Source organism: Delphinus delphis, chromosome 13, assembly GCF_949987515.2.
Source record: "Delphinus delphis chromosome 13, mDelDel1.2, whole genome shotgun sequence".
Classification (NCBI taxonomy): Eukaryota; Metazoa; Chordata; class Mammalia; order Artiodactyla; family Delphinidae; genus Delphinus; species Delphinus delphis.
In genome coordinates, this window is record NC_082695.1 from 70785414 (window position 1) to 70799427 (window position 14014).

Consider the following 14014-nt stretch of genomic DNA (forward strand, 5'->3'; position numbering starts at 1 on the left):
TGACTGCTGACTGAAGGTAATAAAAATGACAATGGCGTTAGGGGCTCTGATTCTAGCAAATGTTCATAGGTGCAGACACGGCTTCTAAATTCTGATGCAAGGAAGAGAAAATGAATCCATTTATCACAGAGACCTTTATATGGGTTGAATTTTGACCCCCACCAGATTCATATGTTGAAGTCCTAACCCCTAGTATCTCTGAATGTGACTGTATTTGGACATTGGATCTTTAAAGAGGTCGTTAAGTTAAAGTGAGATCATTAAGATGGCCCCTAATCCAATATGATGGTGTCCTTACCAAAAGAGGAGATTAGGACACAGACATGTACAGAGAGAAGACCCAGTGAAGACCCAGAGAGAAGACAGCCATATGCAAGCCAGGGAGAGAGGTTTCAGAAGAAACCAACCCTGCTTGACCCTCTGATCTCAGACCTCCAGCCTCCAGAATTGGGAGAAGATAAGTTTCTGTTGTTCAAGCCACCCAGTCTTTATCACGGGAGCCCTAGCAAACTCATACAATCTTGATCTCAAATGCTCAGTTTTATGACAGTGAGTTGATATGGAATGGATCTTAATCAATAATCAGAAGTAGGTATTCCTTCATTTTAAGACACAAAGCAGTGTTGTGGGGATCTTTTCTTGACCGGTAGTTGTCAAAGAGGCAAGTTTGTTCTACATTGTCAAGGTGGAAGTTACTTCCTGTGCGTCCGTACAGGATTCAGGGATAGCACTGCTGTTTCTCCCATGCAGGGTAGCAGGGTGTAGGCAGTGCGGCGCCATGGTGACAAGCACAGCTTCTGTTCAAGAGCACCTAGCTCACAAGGTGGTTGTGAGGACTGACTTCATTAACACGTGTCAGGCAGTTCCTGGCATGCAATGAATGCTAAGTGGTGGCTGTTCTTCTTCTTCTTATGAGGTTAAAGAAACTGGAGATGAAAGTGACCTCCTAAACTATTATTATCATGAGTTGTAGTAATAATAAAAGCAGATAAGGAACACTAGGTAACCAAGTAAGTTCTAGTGGGGATGCAAGAGCAATCCCTAGCCTTTGTGTGGTACCCATTACCATTTGCTACAAGCTCGTCTCCTAATTCCGCACATCTTCCTTTGATATCCAGTCTCCCAAATTCTTTTCCTGACTTTTCACCTTTGGTTTCCTTATACGTCTTTTTGGCCCTTTCTATGCATTGGTTTCTTTCTTCTGAATCTTGAACTGTCTATGTTTTACCATCTCTAACCTGCAGCACAAGCATCTGACTTGGGGTCTGCAGAATGCTGAGTTGTTTTGGAACCTGTTTGAACAAATAAAATCCCCTGTGTTTCTAACTTAGAGGAAAATGACAATCGCATAAAGAAATAACAGTGTTTCACAGGTTATTTCAAAACCTAAAATATAATAAATCGATAATTTTGAGCTTCAGATGGATAGTGCCCACGTCCAAGGTAGCTGATGTCCTGCTTTAGCTCCTGGCAATTCCCAGACTAGATCTTTGATATCCAGGTTATTTCTGGTCGACTCAGGAGGTCTTATGTCTTTTCAGAGACTGCAGGGAAGCTTTCAGTCATTCTGTAAATGAATGACATTTAAATTCACTTATAAAACAAAGCAAAAGCAAAAAAAATCACAACACCATTTCATGGCTCTTTTCTTCAAGGAGCACAAGCAGTGAGGCTCAGGGGCAGAAAGGTTGGGAGTGTCAGCTTTCAACCCTTTTCTTTATGAGTGTAGGAAATCAACAAACCTCACAGCAAATCACTCAGCCTGAGTGAGACTGCTGTGGCCACAACTCTCAAGTCCCAGTGACACCTCATGGCATTCCAACTGCAGGGCTCAACCCTAAGGGAAAAGCCAGTGGCCAGGAATGTTTGAAGTACCTGAAATTTTGCCTCAGTGTCGCCACTTTGCATCTTGTCTACGTGGCTACTGTCCTCTGGAATTGTGTAGTGTGCAGCGTATACAGCCATACACAGTAGCTCCCTTCTGCCTCCAGCTCTTGCGTCCCAGATGCTCCCTGAACATCTTCCTCTGAATACTTTGGCCCTCATCTTGTTTCCTGGTGACCCAGACTCTCTCTTAGGGAACTTCCCATGGGTTCTTAGCCCTCTGGGCTGGGATCTGGAATCAGCACCTTGTATGATCCCCAGCCCTGTCTCTTTTCATTATTCCTTATCTGTCCTTTAGATGTTGGCCTTATAAAAGGTTAAACTAACATGAAAAACCAATATCTAAGAAGTGGGAAATTCTGACTGCTGTTTTATTTGTATTTTATATAGATATATATATATATATATGTGTATATATATATATAATTTATTTATTTATAAAATTTCTCATATTGTGTGTGGCCTGGCTCTTAATAAGAATTCAGTAAGAGTTGTTATTATTTTTATCTATTCTCAAATGATAAATTTTTACTGTTTACTGCCTTACCTATGCCTTTAAACAGAAATTTTTAGAGTAACATTTTAACTAAAGAAATGAATCTCTAAGAGTAGAAATCCCAGTGTCAAAGAGGTTAGTTTTGCGGGAAATTTCTACATAAGGATGATATTAAAAGAACTGCTTGGGCTTCCCTGGTGGCGCAGTGGTTGAGAGTCCGCCTGCCGATGCAGGGGACGCTGGTTCGTGCCCCAGTCTGGGAAGATCCCACATGCCGTGGAGCGGCTGGGCCCATGAGCCGTGGCCGCTGAGCCTGCGCGCCCAGAGCCTGTGCTCCGCAATGGGAGAGGCCACAATAGTGAGAGGCCCGCGTACCAAAAAAAAAAAAAAAAAAAAAAAAAAAAAGAACTGCTTGACCTAAATAACTCACTTCTATTTGATCGGTGTCAGGAATTCCATTATCAGGCACATGGTTCCTTTAAGGAGTGGGAATCTTGTGTAGTGCAATAATTCTTAAACTTGAGGAAGCACCAGGATGAATCTTGGCTTGCACCCCTAAAGTTTCTGATGAAGGAGACTGGGATGGGAGAGGAGAATATGCATTTCTAACAGTTTCTCAGGTGATGCTGATGTTACTGGTCTGGGGACCACTTTGAGGACTACTCATGTATGGGAAATAATAGTGAGTCAGCCAGAGGAGATACGGTCTCGTTGGTCTTGGTCTCCAAACGTGTGAGATCCTAAGCAAGTTTCTTAAATGTCCTGGCCTGGGTCTTCTCACCCGTAAAACAGGGGGATGACCTGGACAGTCTCCAAGTTTCCCTCCAGCTCAAATTCCTTTCAGTTCGAATTCTAAGTTAATCATACCACATGCCTGGTGTCTCTCCAGGAGGGAGTGGGGACCAGCCATGGCCTCACTGGGGGTCAGGCTTTCCCTCTTTGCAGGGACCCTTGCTTCATCCTCAGGCACAGCTGCTGCCTTTAGGTCCAGAAGAGGCTTTTCTCGAGCCGAGTGGGTGCTGACAGCACAGAGGCTACAACTCAGGGGCACTGGTGGCCTCACCTGCGAGCTTTGCAGCTCTGCCTGCTCAGGAGTCCTGTCCTGTCCCTGCTTCAGGGCAGAGGGAGTGGCCACCGAGGCAGGGTGGGAACCTTCCCAGCCAGTGCTCTGCAGAGAGCCACGAGATTTGCACCATGTAGAGCATCGTTTGCAAAATAGAAAATGGGGATAGAGGATGCAGAGTGATACAGAATATTCCCTCCTGAGAGTGATGGTACTGCTATGCTTCATCCAGCTGATTCAAACACCTGTGGGGGAAAACATTCCCTTTAGATTGAACTTGAGAATATTTTGCTTTAGTGAAGGGACTTTATCCATCCACCCGGCAGCAGAACCAGGTTTTACGGGACCTGAAACGTACACAAAGTTGGGAGAACATTCTTTCAGAAAAATAATACAACTTACAGATATGATGTGGGTTATAGGACTCTAGAAGCAATTGCTACAAGTAAGAGACCTTGAAGTTTGTTTCATCTGCTTTGCTGTAAATCCACCGCTACCTCCACCCACTCATTCATTTCCTTCATTTCGTCCGCAAGCACTTATTGGGCATCAACTAGATGCCAGGCTGTGCTGTTGCTTCAGAACCATTGATCCTTCTCACACGTAAGGAATGTGCAAATGAGAAAGAGGGCACAGGAGCATTGAGGATGAACTCGCTGGGTAGATTTCAACAAAATGGAGAGATCTGGGATTTAAAAAGGGGAAGGAAAAGAAACACAACAATGACTTAGGTCAGATAAGAGTATAGGGTTGAGGGCTTCCCTGGTGGTGCAGTGGTTGAGGGTCCGCCTGTCGATGCAGGGGACACGGGTTCGTGCCCCGATCCGGGGGGATCCCACATGCCGCGGAGCGGCTGGGCCCGTGAGCCATGGCCGCTGAGCTCTGCGCGTCCGGAGCACACCGCGGCGGGGGAGGCCACAGCAGTGGGAGGCCCGCATACCGCAAAAAAAAAAAAAAAAAAAAAAAGAGTATAGGGTTGAATAATGTTTTCAAACAGTTTTGCCCATGATCTCTATTAGGAAATACACTTCTGCACAATTAAGGCACAGCCCACAGCCCGCATATAAATCTCTTAAGCAATCTTTCACGGAACAATATTTAACTCTTGTGATGTACTCTGATGCTTTCTTTTTCATTTCTTTCCTTTATACTATATTACATTTTTTTTTTTTCATTTAAAGCAATGCTAGTTGTGACAGACTGAATTGATTTTGCCTCCCCATGTGTAATGCACACAGGATGAGGGGCTGTCTGGGCAGAGGGTGGATTGCCTGTCACTGCAGGGTCCAAGAGGAGATGGCGGTAGGAATGAGAACAGGACAACTCATCACAGCAGAATGGAAGCTAGAGGGCCAAGGGGAGAAGCCGAGGCACAGGAAAGACAGAGAGAAAAGGCAAGTTTGGTGGCGTGGATAGTAAGTATATTGGTCTTCTGCCTTTAATGACATCATTTGGAATTGTGAGAAAAAAGCCAAAATTCACATCAGAATCAGAAACGTGAGCAAGAATAAGTGGGAGAAAAGCTAAATGTAAAGAAGTACTGTGTGCCAGGAAGTAACTTTTTTTTTTTTTTTTTGCGGTACGCGGGCCTCTCACTGCTGTGGCCTCTCCCGTTGCGGAGCACAGGCTCCGGACGCGCAGGCCCAGCGGCCATGGCTCACGGGCCCAGCCACTCCGCGGCATGTGGGATCCCCCCGGATCAGGGCACGAACCCATGTCCCCTGCATCAGCAGGTGGACTCTCAACCACTGCGCCACCAGGGAAGCCCAGGAAATAACATTTTTTAAAGCGCTTTTGCAAGGTCAGGGATAAATGAGGGGAGGAAAAATGACTGTTTCTTAAAAAGAAAGCTGAAACGTAAAAGATGTGACAGGAATCACGGAGGTAGAGAGAGTGGAAGAAAAACAAGCACAGAGCAGAGAGGATGGATATTGTTGCAGGAAGACAGTGGTTCTCGTGCCAAATTTCTGTCAACCATGGATGATCGAGGTAAGGAGAACACAGGTGAGCAGTCTTCTCTTTTACATCAGCACGTGGGTGGGTTTATGTAGCGTAGCTAAGGGAAGAGAAAATGCAACCTACAGTATCACAGCAGCACGGAGTCTAGTGTGACTCTGTAGGTTCTTAGGGGGCATGAGGATAAGTAAGGAGGGGTAGCTTACTGAGGAGACTAGAGAACTAAAATAAAGGCGCATTATATGCACACAGCCTAGAAAATATACAAATTAGAGGTAAAAATTAAGCAGAAGTAAATGAAAGAATCAGAGAGCCAGGCTAGGCTAAGGGAAGACTCCCTCTTCTTTCCCTTCTTTCCTTCTCTCTCTTCTTTAACTTTTTTCCTCTCCTTCTTCCTTCTCTCCATTATACCCTCCTTCCTTCGTTCCCTTCCTTTTCCTTTTTAGAGCAGTTTGAGGTTCATGGCAAAATTGAGAGGAAGGTATAGAGAGTCCTGGGAACTCTGCCCCTGCCCACACATGCACAGCCTGCCCCCTTATCAACGCCCCCCACTAGAGTGGTGCATTTGCGGCAGTCAGTGAACCCGCACTGCCACATCATAATCACTCCAAGTCCATAGTTTACATTAGAGTCCGCTCTTGGTGTACGTCCTGTGGGCTTGGAAAAATGTATAATGACATGTATCCACCTTTATCGTATCACACAGAGTAGTTTCACTGTCCAAAAAAATCATCTGTGTTTTACTTATTTATCCCTCTCCCCTTCCTCTAACCCTTGGCAGCCACTCATCTTTTTGTCTCCATAGTTTTGCCTTTTCCAGAATGTCATGGAGTTAGAATCACACAGTACATAGCCTTTCAGATTGGCTTCTTTCACTTAGTCATATGCACTTAAGGCTCATTCCTCCATGTCTTTTCATGGCTTGATAGCTCATTTCTTTTAACGCTGAATAATATTCCATTGTCTGGATGTACCAGAGATTACTTACCCATTCACCTACTCTGGGACATTTTCGTTGCTTCCCAGCTTTGGCGATTATGAATAAAGCTGCTGTAAACATCCATGGGTGGGTTTTTATGTGGACATAAGTTTTCAGCTTCTTTGGATAAATACCAAGGAGCACAATTACTGGATCATATGGGAAGAGTACATGTAGTTTTGTAAGAAACTACCAGACTGTCTTCCAAATTGGCTGTATCATTTTGCATTCCCACTCACATTGTGTGAGGGTTCCTGTCAGTCTACAACTTTGCCAGAATTTGCTATTTTTAGTGTTCCATATTTTGGCCGTTCTAATAGGTGTGAAGTAGCATCTCATTCTTGGATTTACTTGTTCTTGGTGAACCTATCTTAGCCCCCAGTGATCACTTCTTCTCTTCAAAATTATTCTTCTCTTCAAATCAACTATTAATAATTCATTAGAAAGTATTAATGAAGATAAGCATTAAACTCACCAGTCTAATAGTTCCTGAAATTTACCTTTTTTCTTCTCCTCCCTGCCCCATTTTTTCTTGGAAGACAGGACTATATTTCCATGTATTGCTTTCATATCTCTCCTCCTCTCCATTACTTTTCAAAGCCTTTTGACATTGGCTTTGCAATGACCCTTGCAAGTACTTTGGGTATCCAGGATAGAATTTATCTGGGCCTGGAGATCTGAGTACAGTCAACATGGCTAGTTGCAATCATTGCTCCAAGCTTGGGTCCTCTTTTCTCTTAATGGTATTAATTCTGTCTTTTTAATGATGATCATGGTCCTGTAATGAGCACAGAAGTGAAGCAGGAGTGAAACAGTGTTGCTTTCATTGAACTCTTTTATCCAGGAGTACTACTTAACCTATTCACAACCATGTGGCAGGAGAATGAACAATAATCAGCATGGATGCTGGTGATATAAATTCAGGAGGCCTATTTAAGTGCTCCTGGCTGGACAACAGGTTCTTTTTATCCCAAAGCAGATCTCAGGGACCACAGCTTTCTCTGGTTCATCCACCTATGGACATAAGCCTTAGAGTGTGCCACAACCCTGATAGGAACCTCTTTGAGCCCTGTCTTATCTTTTTCTGTATTTGTTTTTGATTCAACTACATTGTTAGCTCACTGAAAACATAGCCTCTTTGTGGTATCACTTTGTGTCATGTGTCATCTTAGTTCACAGCAACCTGTTTGTTATTCATGATGGACATGCCTGTAGCATTTCGATTAGATTACTCTTTAAAGAAAGAAGACAAAGAATTAAAAAAAATTGGGCACTGGAGGTTTTGGCCTAAACATCTGTTTATATAGAAGCATGTCTTTAACTGTTACCATTTTTCTCCATTTCCCCAACAGCCCCCATCCCCAAACATCTGCAATTTCTTCCTGGTCAAATAATATTTTAAGAGTTTAAGTGGAAGCCCAGTATGGTATCTCTGTTACTTCTCTGGAAACTTGTGCAAGGGAAGAGTGTGCATTGGGAGGTCACAATTAATCTCTGATGGACACTTAATTCTCAGGAAGATTTACTAAATACTTCAGATGCAATTATAAAACTGGAGCTCAAAGAAATATAGGGGATCAGAGAATCAAAGTAGAAAGGGGGAGGAAAAACCCCAGCTCAGCCTGCTGTGTCATCACATTTGTCTTGCAGAAATGAACGGTTTAATGGGTCCTGCATCTCAGGTCAGCAGGCTTGGCTCGCTGATGGGGCTCTGGTTTTAGGGTGGGCCAGCACACAAGCAACCTGCTAGTTTAAGTTCTAAAGGTCTCGCGGGTCATAGTCCAAATACATTCCTGGGGAATTGCACTGAGCTGCTTTGAAAGCAGTTTATGTGCACTGCAGTAATGGGTAAACTAGCTATTTTGACACATTGAGAAAGAATGTTTATGAAAAGAGAAACACTCCTAGTAAAAACAGACAAATGATTGAGGGACATTTCACTGTAGCTGAACTCTGTGTTGATGTCGATGTTTAAACAGCCAGTCCCCAACTCGCCATTTAAATACCTATATCCTGAATTAGTTATTCACCAGGGGGAGATGTTGAAGAGAAGCAAAAATGATACAATTAAGTTACAAATATAGGAGATACAGGCCCAAATATCCCAACTGTCCTCTTTTTCTTCTTTAATGAATGTCATTATATTTGGATGTGTTTAATAACACAGCAGAGGTTAAATGAAACATGAAAAGGGGACGTACATTAAAATTGAGATAACTCTTCCTTCAGTGAAGTGGAACCCAGCAGATGTAACCACACACTGTAATTGCTGCCTGTTTCCTGTCAGTCTGATTAAGTTGCATTGTCCCAGCTCCAAGTGTAAGAATCAGTGGCTTCCCATAGGGCACAGCATGGGATGACGGGCGGCGGCAGTGGCATAACTACACGTACCTCCTGCTTCTCCCGGTAATAGTGTAGACGTACAGTATACATTGATGACATATAAAATCAATAGGCTGTAGAGTGTATTAGGAACACACTGTAATCCGTCTTCCCAAAGTTAAATCCCAGGAAAGCCAGACAAGCAATAACACCCTGAATTCTGAGGCCCAGCGGACCAATCTCCTAGCTCCAGACCCAAAGACTGGGCTGCTCATTTTTAAAGAAACAGAAAGGTTTAGATTGAATCGAAATTTAACCATCTCTGAGATCTGCCTACTGCTTTTCATTTTTCCCCCACCCCAACTGTGTACTGTGGCTTCTGACCACGGTCAGTGGACAAATATTTTGGGGGGCGCAAAAGGAAGTCCAGTGTTGTGCTAGGATGTGGAGCGGATAGGTACCAGAAAGTTTATGATCCACTGGGGAGACAACATCAACATAACACGGAACGGTCAGAGGGCTATTAGGAGACACACTGTGTGAGCGAGAGTTCAGGCACGGGGCAGCTTAGTATAGCCTGGTTAGTGGGAAAGGGGTTTCCTGTGGGTGGAACTGGAAACAGGCCTTGGAGGATAAGTGGGGTTTATGCAGGGGGGGTGGAAGAGGGAAAGCATACCAAGCTGTGAAATCCTGGTGACCAAAATGTCCACATCAAATGGAACTTGGGAGACCTTGAACCGCTAAGTCTAACTGGATGGACGATATAGAAATCAAGTTAACTAAAGTTATTGTGTGAGTATCCCAATAATATTAGGCACCACCCTGCAGTGATCTTTCAGCCTCTATAAAAATAAATATAATAATGATCGCTATCAACAGAAGCTCTCATACTGATTTATCATCACTGAAAAAGTCTCTGATGTGCATTTTTAAATTCAGTTTGACAAAAGCCATAGCCACAGTAGAAATAGTTGAAAAGTGAAAGGGACGCCATTGTTTGATTTGGATATTTGGTCCATATAAAGTAATTTGACTAATGTTTTTGCTGAGTGTGTTAGAGAGATGTGTTCATCTCATGTAAATATAGCCAACGCTGATACACGGCAGGTGAACCAAAATATGCTATAATAATATACGTTGGCTGTAAACAATTTGGACTTCTCATCTGAAAGGGGGTATGAGGACATTCAGTTCTAGAACCTGCCTTCAATGTGCTACCTTACTAAGGCCTGAGAGAGGAGATGAGAATTATAAATAAATTATAATACCACATAGATAGGGCTAAGAGGACAGAGTCTAAGGAAATTCTCAGAGGAGAGAGAGATGACCTACAGCTGCCAGTAATCAGTGCATACCATTTCTTGTCTGCAGTTTAGACTCCAGTTTGACCTCAAGTTCAATGTCCCTAGGTAGTACATTTCACTTGGGGGCCCTGCAGTCAGTTCCTGGATGTCACCAAAGCTTTGCCTTAATAACTTTCAATCTTGTGTGAAAATTCTTTTGAAAGAAATTTCAGACCTTGCAAAAGGAAAAAAAAAAAAAAGAGAGAGAGAGGTCAGTCAGTCAATCAATTACTGGTATGTGTGTGAGTCCTTGAATTAACTTTGGAATAATCATGGTCCTTTCTATATTTGGAAAAGGAATACTTCCTGTGAGCTGTTGTAGGCACCATTGACTTAATTAAGATTGAATTAGTTTCAAGAAGCCAAGCTGTTTTAAATACTCTTAGGATTATAACCTGTTTCCCTGGATCTCATTGTTTCCCCAGCTCATCCTCCTCTTTCGTGACTGGAGGAATTCCAGGGACCCTTCAAAAATGTCAGATTCCCCACTTGCAGGAGAGTTCACCCGTGCTTAAAAATGCAACCCTGCCGGCTCCCGTGTGGCACGTGCTTTTTTCTTTTCCGTGGCTCTGGGGGCTGGCCTTGCGGTTCTCTTGTCTTCAGCATACTGCTCAGAAGTGGACTGATCTGATGGTCAGGGGACGTGGGTCAGCATCCCCAGCTCCAGGGTCTTAACCCAGGGGACGTTCTCTGCATCTTCCTGTGTCAGTCTCAATGCTTCCACTGAGGACGGACAGTTACCTCCTTCCCAGACACCAGCTTTCTAGAAAACTCATTTAGATTTTCTGTTACCATCTTTATTCCTCGGCAGTCTGACAGAAATCCTTGGTGGGAATGGTGGAACAAAAGGACAATACCATCAACTATTTTTGAAATAGCTCTTTCCCTCACACAACAGCCATTATCCCTTGGGCCAAGATGGTGTGACTCCACCCTTTCTTTTGTAGGCTGTACTTTTCTAAGTGATATGTTGGTCCCTCTTAAAAATAGATGTGTGACATAACAACATCCTCTGCTGCCCATACAAATCATACCTACGCTTTTTCACGTAATCCTGTCTTCTTAAATTAAGTCAGGATAACGTGTTAGAAGAGTCTCCCTATTTGGAACGCAATTTACTTACTAAAGAGGAAAACCCCAAAGCACAAAAAAGGCCAATCATGTGGTTAGTCTTTCTGGTGACCAGTCCATATCCTAAAGCTATCTGGAAACCTGCTGAGTTCCCCTCATTAGCATAACAAGGACACTCCTATCGCTCAGGAAATTCCAAGGGCTTTTGAAGCTTCCTGCCAGGAACCTGGGACAAGACCAGAAAAATTCCTTATTACACCACAGGTAGATGTGGAGAATTTAACAAATCTAAGCTATCTATACTTTAGCAAGACATTCGACAGAATATCTTTCCATCTTGGTGGAAAATATGTAGAAATATTGGATAGGTAATGATATAGCCATTGGAATTCATACTTAGTTAAATATTGTATTTATATCCAAAGGGTATTATTATATAGTGGATTAACCTGGAGGAATTAAAAATTAAATTGGGGCAAAGAAGACATGTGTGTCAAGTTTCCAGATGACATAAAACTATGAGAGAGAACGTTTTAGAAAGCCAAACAAAAGTTTAAAAGCATTGCACACATAAAAGAAGTACAAGGACATGCGTCTCCATGGCACGGGCATCAAAGACTCGGGCTCCTTCTGTTTTTCTGCTCCACCATTTTGCTTTCCATTCTCAAGCTTATTTCATGGTCCAAGATGACAGCTGGACCTTCAACCGTAACATTCCTATTCCAGGCAAGAGGAAAAAAGAAGAATAAAGGAAAGATGAGTACACTGCCCAGCTGCTTTATTTTCCTTTAAAAAGACTCCCCAGAAGTTCCCACGAACTTTTACTTTTAACTCATGGGCTTGAACTTAAGTCACTTAGCTGAAAGAGAAGCTGGGAAACACGTATATATATCTTGGCTAAGCACAGTGCTGTCCTACCTCCAAAACCAACCAACCAACCAGACAATAAACTTCGCCATCTTCAAAGGCTGAACTAGGATAAAAACTGACCAAGTGAAATCACCAAAATGAATGTCATCTTGATTTTCTATTAAAATGAGTTTAAAAACGATAACAAATCTCAGTTTTAAGTATAGGTGAAAAAGTTTGCTAAATAAAATTCCAGCAAATTTAATCCAGTAGTGTAGTAAAAGAATAATATTTATCAGAATAGGGATTATTTCAGAATGCAAAGCTGGTTTAACATCACAGTCCAGTTTGTCACTCCTCAGCTCATGTGTCTTCACCTGAATTGGCTTCTCTCTTGACTCAGGCAATTATTATTATTATTATTATTATTATTATTATTATTATTATTATTATTTTGGTTCCCATTCTTCAAAATGAAAAGCACTGCTTCAATGATTATACAGACAGTGCTGTGATACACATCTTTGTGCACCTTGGGGGACAATTCCTAATTGTAATTCTTGAAAATGGAATTGGTAGATCAACATGCAGCCACACATTACATGTTGCTAAATCTGACTGTTTGCCCTTCCAGGAGACAGTGTCGATTCACAGTTCCTGGCAGTGTGTGGAAGTGCCTATTTTTTCATAACTTTGCCTAACACTAATTATCGTGATTAAAAAAAAAATCTTTGGTAATGAGATAATAGAAGAAAAGTAGTACTTCATTGTAGCCTTAACAGTGTTTATAAGTAAAATCATCTTTCAAATGCCTTTTGGCTATTTCATTTCCTTTTCCATTATTGCATTTTCTTGTCCTGTTTTGTGTTTATCTTGCTAATTTGGAGAAACACTTTCTACATTAAAGATAATTGTCCCAGTTTGTTATTTACCTATTTATTGTTTTTAGTGTATTTTGCCATACTTTCAAAATTTAAAAAGTTTAAAATTTGTAGTTTTAAAGTTTATTCCATTTTTTTTACTCTATAGCTTCTAATGTTAGTGTCATGTTATAAAAAGTCTTCCCTACAATCAGATTAGAATATCTCTTCATATATTCTCTTCTAGTATCCTTTCCTTTGCCTTCTTTTTTTTTTTTTTTTGTTACAATGCTTAATTCATTTGAGTTTTGCCTCTGTGAATCGTATGAGATGAATACATGTTTTTCTCCACCTCAGTGTTTAAGTATTTTTCTAATACTTATAGAAATGCCATTTTTATAATGTATTAAAGTTTATTTATATGTAGGAATAAATTTTTATTATAAACTTATAGGACATACATGAAGAAAATTATAAAACTTAACTGAAGAGCAATTCATGGAATTGGAATAAATGGAGTGTTATATTTCTAAACTGGAAGGATCAATATTGTGTAGATTCCCATTATTTCCAAATTCATATATAGATTTAATACTACTCCAAACAAAAGCTCAATAGAATATTTTGGAAATTTACAAAATGATTTGAAATTTAATCTGAAAGATTTGAAATCTGAAATTTAACCCAGGAGAATTAGAAAAAGAAGCAACTTGACCTACAAGATATTGAAATACATTGTAAAGGTGGAATAAATAAAATAGCAGGGTGACCTCTCCAAAAGGAGGTAGATAAGTGTACAGAACAAAAAACCAAGAAATAGACTCTAGTAGTTAGTAATTGATAAAAGAGCATTTCACACCAGGGAGGAAAATACACATTATTTTAAAAATAGGGAAGGAGGGGCTGGAATATTATGATCCAATTATTTTGCTAAAAATGTAATTAGAGCTTTTACACCATATTCATGGATAGCATACAGAGTTAAACGTAAAACATGAAACAACAACAAGCTAGAAAAAATTGTAGATAAGTGTGTATTTGGCTTTATAGAAGACACAGCCATTCTAAACATTCAGGTAAAGGAAAAAAATCACAAAAGAAAATTTTATGTAATTGGCATTATATAAAAAGTAAAACTTCCAAACATCAAAACACCATAAGCACAAATACAAAGCAGATTGCCATCTGGGA